The sequence below is a fragment of the Athene cunicularia genome, assembly GCF_003259725.1.
Source record: "Athene cunicularia isolate RWA chromosome 1 unlocalized genomic scaffold, athCun1 chr1_part2, whole genome shotgun sequence".
NCBI classification, from domain to species: domain Eukaryota; kingdom Metazoa; phylum Chordata; class Aves; order Strigiformes; family Strigidae; genus Athene; species Athene cunicularia.
Window position 1 is genome coordinate 29,161,190 of NW_020799092.1, and position 8,556 is coordinate 29,169,745.

The 8,556-nt window shown below is 45.6% G+C and overlaps 1 protein-coding gene and 1 long non-coding RNA gene across 7 annotated transcripts in view; one reads left to right on the top strand and one right to left on the bottom strand.

The window, feature by feature from the left end:
• PPFIBP1 (PPFIA binding protein 1) overlaps positions 1–7,178 on the bottom strand; it is a 112,155-nt gene extending 104,977 nt beyond the window's left edge. For 2 of the 6 annotated variants that reach the window (XM_026861752.1, XM_026861715.1), the window contains exon 1: positions 7,133–7,174. The gene's annotated coding sequence lies outside the window, so the exon portion shown is untranslated. Of the gene's footprint in view, positions 1–7,132 lie in introns of all 6 variants that reach the window. The other 4 variants (XM_026861744.1, XM_026861724.1, XM_026861707.1 and 1 more) reach the window with 3 other exon arrangements.
• Positions 5,116–8,556, top strand: part of LOC113487357 — a 23,690-nt gene continuing 20,249 nt past the window's right edge. Inside the window, exon 1 of the long non-coding RNA XR_003399767.1 lies at positions 5,116–5,126. This is a non-coding gene — a long non-coding RNA (uncharacterized LOC113487357). The remainder of the gene's footprint in view (positions 5,127–8,556) is intronic.

The following is an 8,556-nucleotide window of genomic DNA, read 5'->3' on the forward strand; positions in this document are numbered from 1 at the left end:
TCCCCCCCCGGGTACTGAGGGGGGGGTGGGGGCACGTCTGCACCCCCAACCCAGCGGCAGTCCTCCTGCTCAGAGAGCAGAGCCACACTGCACACACCTCCCTGGGCTCCAGCCCTCCCAAGCAAGGGCAGCAGGAAGAGATGCGGACTACCCTGCAGTGCCCAAATTCCTGGTAGTGCTGCACGTCCCAAGGATACCCCAAAAAACACTTCTGTCCAGCACCAGAGGCTGCAGTGGTCCTGCTCAGCACTACACAGGAGGCCCAACAACAGCTCCAGGATGAGTGAGGAAACCTCTGAGAGGATACTTCTGGTTAAGACCTGTTTCATATCCAAGGGAAGGTGTAGATCAAGGAAAATCACTATATGCTCTTTTTGGAGGAGGAAGAGAAAAAAGAAAAACATAGCTGAAAAAACAAACAAACCCCATGAAGCATAGAAAAAAAATCCCAGCCTGACAAGAGATGCCTCTTTAGAAAAACAAGTTCTCAAGCCAAATTAAGCTTAGCCAAGAAACATAAATATGTATTTCTGAACCTTCCCCTGACGTTTCCTTTACAAATGTAACAAATTAAAATGCTGTCACAAGTTAAACGAGCTTCAGTTAAGTGGAGAAAGAAAATGCTGATGGCTCTAAGATCCAACTGACAAGCCTTTTCAGGTCTGCTCTGAAGCTAAACCAGCTTCCCAGAGACTTAAATTAAGAGTAGAGAAATAGTCTCCTTTGCTTAATCCTGTTTTGGAAGGGACAGAGGATACTGCAACAAAGCTAGCACTTGAACCCACCAGGAGGCATCCAGATACAATATGCCTTTCCTGGGGATTAGCTGCTCAACACACCCACCTCTTCTTGAAGAAGACCTTTGCTCCACTGTGCCTACAGCTGTGGGCAGGAATTGGGAACACTCAGTATGCCTTGGCTGCTCCAACATGTCCTTATACCCCTCCCTCTATGTAAGCTATTAACCCACTGAAATTGTCTATAATACACATCCTGTTTCAGGAGAACAGCCTCATCTTGAACTTGGATCTTAAGAGAAGCCACCAAGGGCACCTACTTTGGCCTCCAGCAGCAATGTGAAGGTCCCACACACAGGTTACACCAAACATTTGCCAGCTACGGTGTGGAGCACCTTGCATTTTTCAGTGAACCAGAATTTTAGGGAGGATGACATTTATGTGTGTTTCTTAACAAAGGAGCTCAATGTAGCATCACTCCCTTCTCATTTAATAAAAGTCTATCAAAGATGCTGCCAGGGCAGGAGAGAGCAAAAGGCCCCAGCTGAGCAGCACAGGGAGCATAGCAATCAGACCACCACCTCCCACCATAAAGCGTGTTTTCCAGCTTGGACATTTGGATAGGGCAGCCAATGTAGGTCCCCGCACCAGGAACACTCCCTGCTCCCACACAGACACAGCCTCATCCACACCCCAGCCTCCGCCTCCCCCTGCATCCCATGCACCACAGCTCTCCCAGGCACCACGCTCCCCACTAGGCTGGCTCCCAGCGCCCCTCTGGGATGGACAAAGATGAACCAATGCTACATTTTAGCACAGGTTTATAAGCCCAAACTAGCGTGGTAGAGGAGACACATCACAACCTCAAGAAAAGCTTCCAAAATAAGGCAAAACAAGACAATCACACAGCTGACATCTAAAAATACACAATCATGCTGAAGCTGAGAAGATCCCAATAGGCTGTACACTCCCTCTCCTTGTCAACCCTTGTCTCCACAGGACTTCTTCCATGTGAGTAGACTACCTGATCCAAGCCTAAAGGAAAACAGCTTCCGGCAGTCTCCATATAGCAAGAGTCACTTCTACAAACCCATTCCAGCTGAGTCCTTGCTAAGCTGTACAGAACCCAAGACCACAAGTGCTACAGCCACATGGGATAATAACTATTTCCAGAAGCACAGAAACAGCTCAGTGCTATTTTACAGTGAAGGTAATTTTCCTCACCTGCTTTTCAAGGCAGACATAAGTCATCAGCATTACACTCTGCAGAACTTTAATTTGATCATACGGACACCTTCACATGCCAATCTTGTGACCTCCAAAAGCAGAGACCAACTTGCAAAGGGCCTGCGTGTTCTTTTCCCCATTTCTTGCACTCCCTATGATCTGAGCTAGTCTCACCTCCTTCAACACTGCTTACAATTTCCCCGTGTTTTGCAAAGGCTGTGTTTCTGTCTAAACTTCATACACGGCTATAGCTAGTGAATACACACACTTCAGAGAGAAAAGTCAACATTTCAGTAAGACACCTACCTAGAGTTTCTGGATTATTTTGGATCCTCTGAATGGACTTGGAAGTTCCCTGAACTCTGGAGGTAATCAGAAATTCGATTTTGCTCAGATCAAGACCCATGCTGTGGAAAGAGACTTGGCAGTGCAGAACAGACAGCCTAATCACACTCAGCAAACCCAACACACATCCTCAAAGCATCTGATGTACTGCAAAAAACCTCTGATGAAGCTCTGTATGTGTAGCAACCACACTCCTCCTGCTCTCTACCTGCAGTGTCCCTGGGACAGCAAGTAGCCAGCAGTACACCACAGGCCACAAAAAATACCGTTCATGGTATGTACCATCACACAGCAGCACACAGCCTGCAACCCATGGCCTGGTCACTCCTTTAAGCACAAATGTGATCATAAACCTTAACCACACCTTACCACTGCAGACTGAGAAACCAGCTGGGACACCTTTGCCAAATTCCATGTCAAGGGGCAAAGGCCAACAAAACAGCCTCGAAGTTACTCACCAAACCACTATTCTCTACAGCAAGGAAAGACGTCGCTATTAAGAACTTTCCTTCAGGACTTTAGAACTTGGTCTGAAATCCTTAGGACTCGCTCTGTGCTGGGTTGAACCCCTCGGCCTGTGAATGCCCAACCACAAAGCTGGGATAGAAGCAGAATCCCATGACCATGCCTGCTGACAGAGCACATGGACAGCTGTGCACGAAGCTGTCACAGCATCAGCGAACACTACCGCCCTTCCCCATCCCCAAAACCAGATCCTGGTGCTGGTTTGGTAAACACACGTGTTCTTATTTCTGTCATTCATAAAACACCACTACAGGGGAAAGGCTTGAAAACTGGGAAGTTGCAGGGTTGTTTTTCCGGCACTTTGTTAGTTTTTACAGTATTAAAGCTGATTTTGTCTTACTAACTAAAAATTGCATATGTTGTATCTTCCATCACAACCACCACTGTGTCTACAAACTATTTGGCGTTATTATCTACATACATATATATATATATATACACACACACACACACACATATATATATATATATAAAAATATACCCTATACTTTTAAGCTAGATTTTTGTTTCAGAACTGATCAGTCTGATAAAAAGCATTCAAGACCAAATCATCACCATTTCCTCTTATTTTGAGACATCTGTTACAGAGCAAGAAAATGAAGTTGTTCTCCCAAATCCATCACATTTGGAGCCACAAGAACTCTGATTTAAAATGTGCTGATTCATGCTAGTGGTTATCAGATTTTTCCAATCTGAGACATAATTAGACAGCTGCTTTGTCAACACAGAGATTCTCCAGTTTAGAGATCAGATGCTGCAACAGCCGGCTCAAGTCTCAGACTTAAGCTTTCCACTAATATTTAGGAAAAAGCCTATAAAGAAAGATGCAAGTACAAAACAACTTTTGGATCAGTGTACTTGATCTTGGAGCCTTTTGTTCACAGGTGGCATTCGATGGGATTTTATTCATGCGAGAGATATAACACTGTGCCTACTGAAGTGTGATTACCATCAAGATGTATGCAAATGGCTGCTTAAAGTCACACTTTCTGTTATTTTTATCTTAGCTCAAACACCATGAGCCAGAGACTGCTTAAATGGCCTCTGGTCCTGGTTCTCTGACACAACCTGCACACACTGACTGATTTAAGATGCAGAGCGGCAGAAGGGAAGGTGAGCATCCTTACCTTAACACAAACTGGCACACACACAGGTTTCCAGCCCAGTGCCAGACAGGAGATTGAATCTCCCGAAGTATTCTCAGGTCATATGGGAGAACCAGGATTTTGCACCTCCCAGTGTTTTTATCAAGATTCAGACTTGCACCATGCTTTTGAAGAAAGAGAAGAACAATTCTGGTCTCCACCAGGGGCTGTTCCTCATGGTCTTGAGATGACATACAGGAGAAGATGCAACATGCGAGGCGCGAGGGTAGGATTTAACAGCATTCCCTCCGGACAGCGCCTCTAATAAATGGCTCTCTGACCAAGCACTGGCTCCATCAGCCCGGACGGGCCAAACAACACAACAGCAAGAGACCACACCCAGGAGACATGTTGGGTCTGTGAGGCCATACAGCACAGCCTAAGCCCTTCCCAAGTTCTCCATCTGCCTCCCCCATTAGTGAAGAAGGTGACACAGGCCAGGGCAAGGAGAAGAAAGGCCATAGCTACAACTGGGCTGCAAGACCTGTATCTATTTCCACTGAGGAAAGAAATGAGCTCTTTACATAATTGGTTTATCTTGGCCTTTTGACAGAAACAGAAGCCCAACCGTTGGAAAAAGTATAAAGCTTTAAGCCACACACTTTCCTCATATACAGCAGAAGTCACCGAGGAACAAAGTACTCTGGAAGCTAAAGCACATCAGGAAATCATATATGCCCATATCAAGGGCAATACACATGGGCAAGCAACTGTGAATCCAGTGTGATGACTGAATCATTAATTGAAAATTCCAACATTTAAGCAGAAATGAAGTACTATCTTGGCAGCAAACACTCCTAGAAAAATACCAAAAAGCCACACTCTCAGCCTGAGCTGAACAAACACACAAGTCAATTGGGGGGGGGGGAGGCGTGAACATGGATACATCATTCCCTGCATCTTGAAGTGGGGTCACAGCTGAGCACCCTTGCTAGGGCGCTCAGAACAAAGAGAGATCCAAGGCAAAGATCCCACCAGAAACCCACTGAGATAGATGTTACAACTTAGCCTGATCATCTGCTAAAGTTGCCTGAAGTTGGAAGCATGCAACTGCAGATAACAACCCCAGAAACACTGTCCTCCAAAAGAGGGACCAAGCTTTAATTCTGAATTGGATGTTGACTTTTCCAAACATTGGGCAAGAGATGTAATCTCTCAGGAATAACATGAAGCCTTTCCTATGTTATGCAGATTAATGCTTGTAAACCTGCCTTCTTCAAAGAGCTACCTGAGCAGTAAACTTCACTAATTCCTGAAGCTGTCATTAAATGTCCACTCTTACTTCACTCACAGATCACTTGTTCGGCAGTCAGCTTTCCAGCACTAACAGTCAGCCTCCTACCAAGACACAAGGAAGGCTGATGCCCTAGTCCTAATCAAACTAAAAAAGGCAACAGAAATGCAAAGACTGATAATGGAGGAGACCTAAGCACCGTACATCTGCTAAGGAGACACTGCAACACACCACTTAGGCTCTGGACACAAATTTGCAGTATGGCGAGACAGGGTGGGAAGTTATACTAGATGCTAAATAAATGCTAAATAAATGTCTGGGTATAAACACCAGCAGTAAACACAGGGGAAGGCAATGTAGTTTACCTCTCCTGGGCTGGATCCAAGAACGGAGTTGCTAATGGGATGACTAATGGGATCTCACAATTACAAAAGGGGGAGGGGAGCCACTCTTCAGCCTAAGTACAGGAAGGTACTAAGTGGTTTTATTTATGAAGGTGTTAAAGTGTTTTTATGTATTCTTAATGCACAGCTGTATGCACAAGCACCACACAAGGAAAGCAAACACAACAAAACCTGCCTGAACCTTCCAATAAACCTGCTCCTTGCATTTATAAACTTACAGATGTGGCTTGGTCAGACAGAAATGTCAGACCATAACCGTACAGCTTTAAAGAAGCAACATACCTTGGGTTTTACTTTTAAGACTGAAAATAACAAAGGTAAGTACAAGAAGAAACTGTCTCAGGTATACCAACCTAACTTGCCTATCACCATTTACAAGCCAAGGCAGAGGTTACGAGCACCTGCTTAAGGAAGAGCACACAAATTCATCAGTGGGATGGGGTCTTTACTGACTACCTCTAACACCACAGGAATTTCCAGAATGCTCCATTACTTCCCTAAATCCTGCCTAGTATTTGGGCTCTTATTTTCTCTGTTGAAAAGTACTGCAAACGAGTGGACTCCCCAGTCACACGCATTTCTTTTTTTGAGCTCCTCTTGCCCCACTCCAGGAGTCAGGGATACATGTTTGGACCATATGGACTGCATTTGTGACCTGGCTATCGCCCTGCGCTCCCCACACCTTCACAGAAAACACATAATGCAAAGCACAGAAAAGGAAATTAGTTATTCAAAGGGGTTTACAGCAATACCAGCTTATCCTGAGTAAGCCGTGTATTTTGATGCGATCACACCACTGTCAAGAAAGTGACTAAACCTTCTTTGGTTTTAAAGCTCTTCAGGGGAAGGATTTTCACTTCACTGAACCTGCTCCTCATAACAGTGGAAGACAAACATCACAGAAACCCCATTTAGGTGGATTCAAGAGACACAAAACCTGAAGGACACTGTACCATGCACCTCTCAACACACAGCGCTGCCTGTCCTCAGGCCATCCAAACCTGACCACTGGGTAGGGACCAGACTTTGTCCTCCTCATCACCAGTGAGCTATGGGGCCAGACAGGCTGGCAGCACCACCTGGGAACCTCAGTCTCCTGAGAATGGCAGTAATTTCAGGAATGTGAACAATTATCCTCATGTTGACATGGGTGACAAGCAAAGTCTCCCCATACACCTCCACAGACATTTTCACCAGGACCCCATTCCTTCCTGCAAGTGTTTTACACCAGCACGTGCAGCGGAACCCAAAACAGAAACCGAACTTGCATCTAAGTAGGGGAAAAAAAAAAAAAGATATGACATTGACCAAAGCTTTCTGCCCCATGTGATATCCCTGATTTCAAAGCACTCCACCCTTTCACGGACAAGCAGAAACGTTATTCACAAACTTCTTCCAGAGCACGGACCTGCTGCAGACGTGTGCACAGGACACATCAACTTAAATATTCTTCAACAGAACTCTTAAACCCAGAATCAATCCAGCAAATGGATGAAAACCTAGGGCAAAAGTCACTGAAGCTGAGGAAGCGCTTGACTCTGGACCCATGCATCTGGACTGGGGCTCTTGCCCTCACCTCATTTAAGAGGGGTATGGTGTTTGCTGGATACCTAACAGCACCTTGCCCAAAGGCGGCATGCTCAAAGCAAGAGCAATACTGCTGAAGAGGGAACCCGCTCTCAAGGGCCCCGGCTCCACATCCAGACCAACAGGTGAAGCTCCCACTGCCTTTGAGAGGAGAGAAACAATTTCATACTCCCAGCATGGAAACACCAACCTTAATTTATGAGCGACGTGGCACGCCAGTGACGGTCTCACTAACAAACTGAACAACTCCCTCTGCTTCTAGGAGCTGATGTATCTGATACAGCTTTTCAAGAAACTGCTAAATCCTATTGTCAAAACTCCCCTGCGACAGCTACTAAGACAAACTAGGGAGTATTATTTTGGCTCTTAATTTCTTACTGATGTGAAAACGTCAAAATCCTTGCTGCATTCAGAACGGAGAGTTTAGGTAGATTTCAGTTTTCCTAGTTTCCAGGATGCCTCTTGAATTGACCTGCCAAGACACCTCACTTGAGCACACCGGTTTTACTGAAATCCTTACTGATGGTTTTTATTATAATTACAAGTCCCTTTTGTCTTTCACAAATTTAAATCCTCAAGCTATGGCTGCTACCTTTAACAGAAGCAATAAATCTGGAGCTGGCACACCAAAACATCTTCCTCTCAGATACCCAATAGTGTAAGCACTGATAATATTCTCACTGTGACCCATTTTGCTGTTTACCTTTCGGATTGCAGAGACACTCGTATTACTCAATCGTGCTGCCACTGCAGTACATACCAGAGCTTACACATTGTGCTGTTGGCAGTATCTGTGCTTGGGCCAAAATAAGGAGCCAGCAGAGTCTCTGAAGGCTCAGACACAACCAAGCCCGAGTCAGAAACACTTCATCTGCGTTTCCGCACAAACTCAGCCACGCTGCGCTGCCACGAGAGAGCACGCACACGTAGTTACACCAGAGTGAAGCGTTTAACACCGCAGCTTACTCTTCCCTCCACAGAATTAACTACACAGGTGTAAAGCACCTTTTTACTGCTGCAGCTGCACCTCGGCCAGGGTGTGAGCTAGCACAGTTATTTCAGTTTTTAGAAGTCACAGACCTAAAAGAAACATACCTAGAAGAAATAATTACAGGATGTAGAAACCCCAGGCCTTAAATCAAGACATGTTTGTTAGTTCAAGATAAAAGTCACAACTGAAGTTTCACAGTACTTGCAGCTGAAGCCACAGAAGCCTGAAAAGATTAAAGTGGAGCCCACCTCTCCCCAAAATTTCCCCGAGAGCTCCGTCAGCTCCAGCACACGCGAAAGTTACGGAAGGTCAGGGGCCGCCTGCAGAGCGCCTCAGACACCAGCCAGAGGCCGCGCGGGCC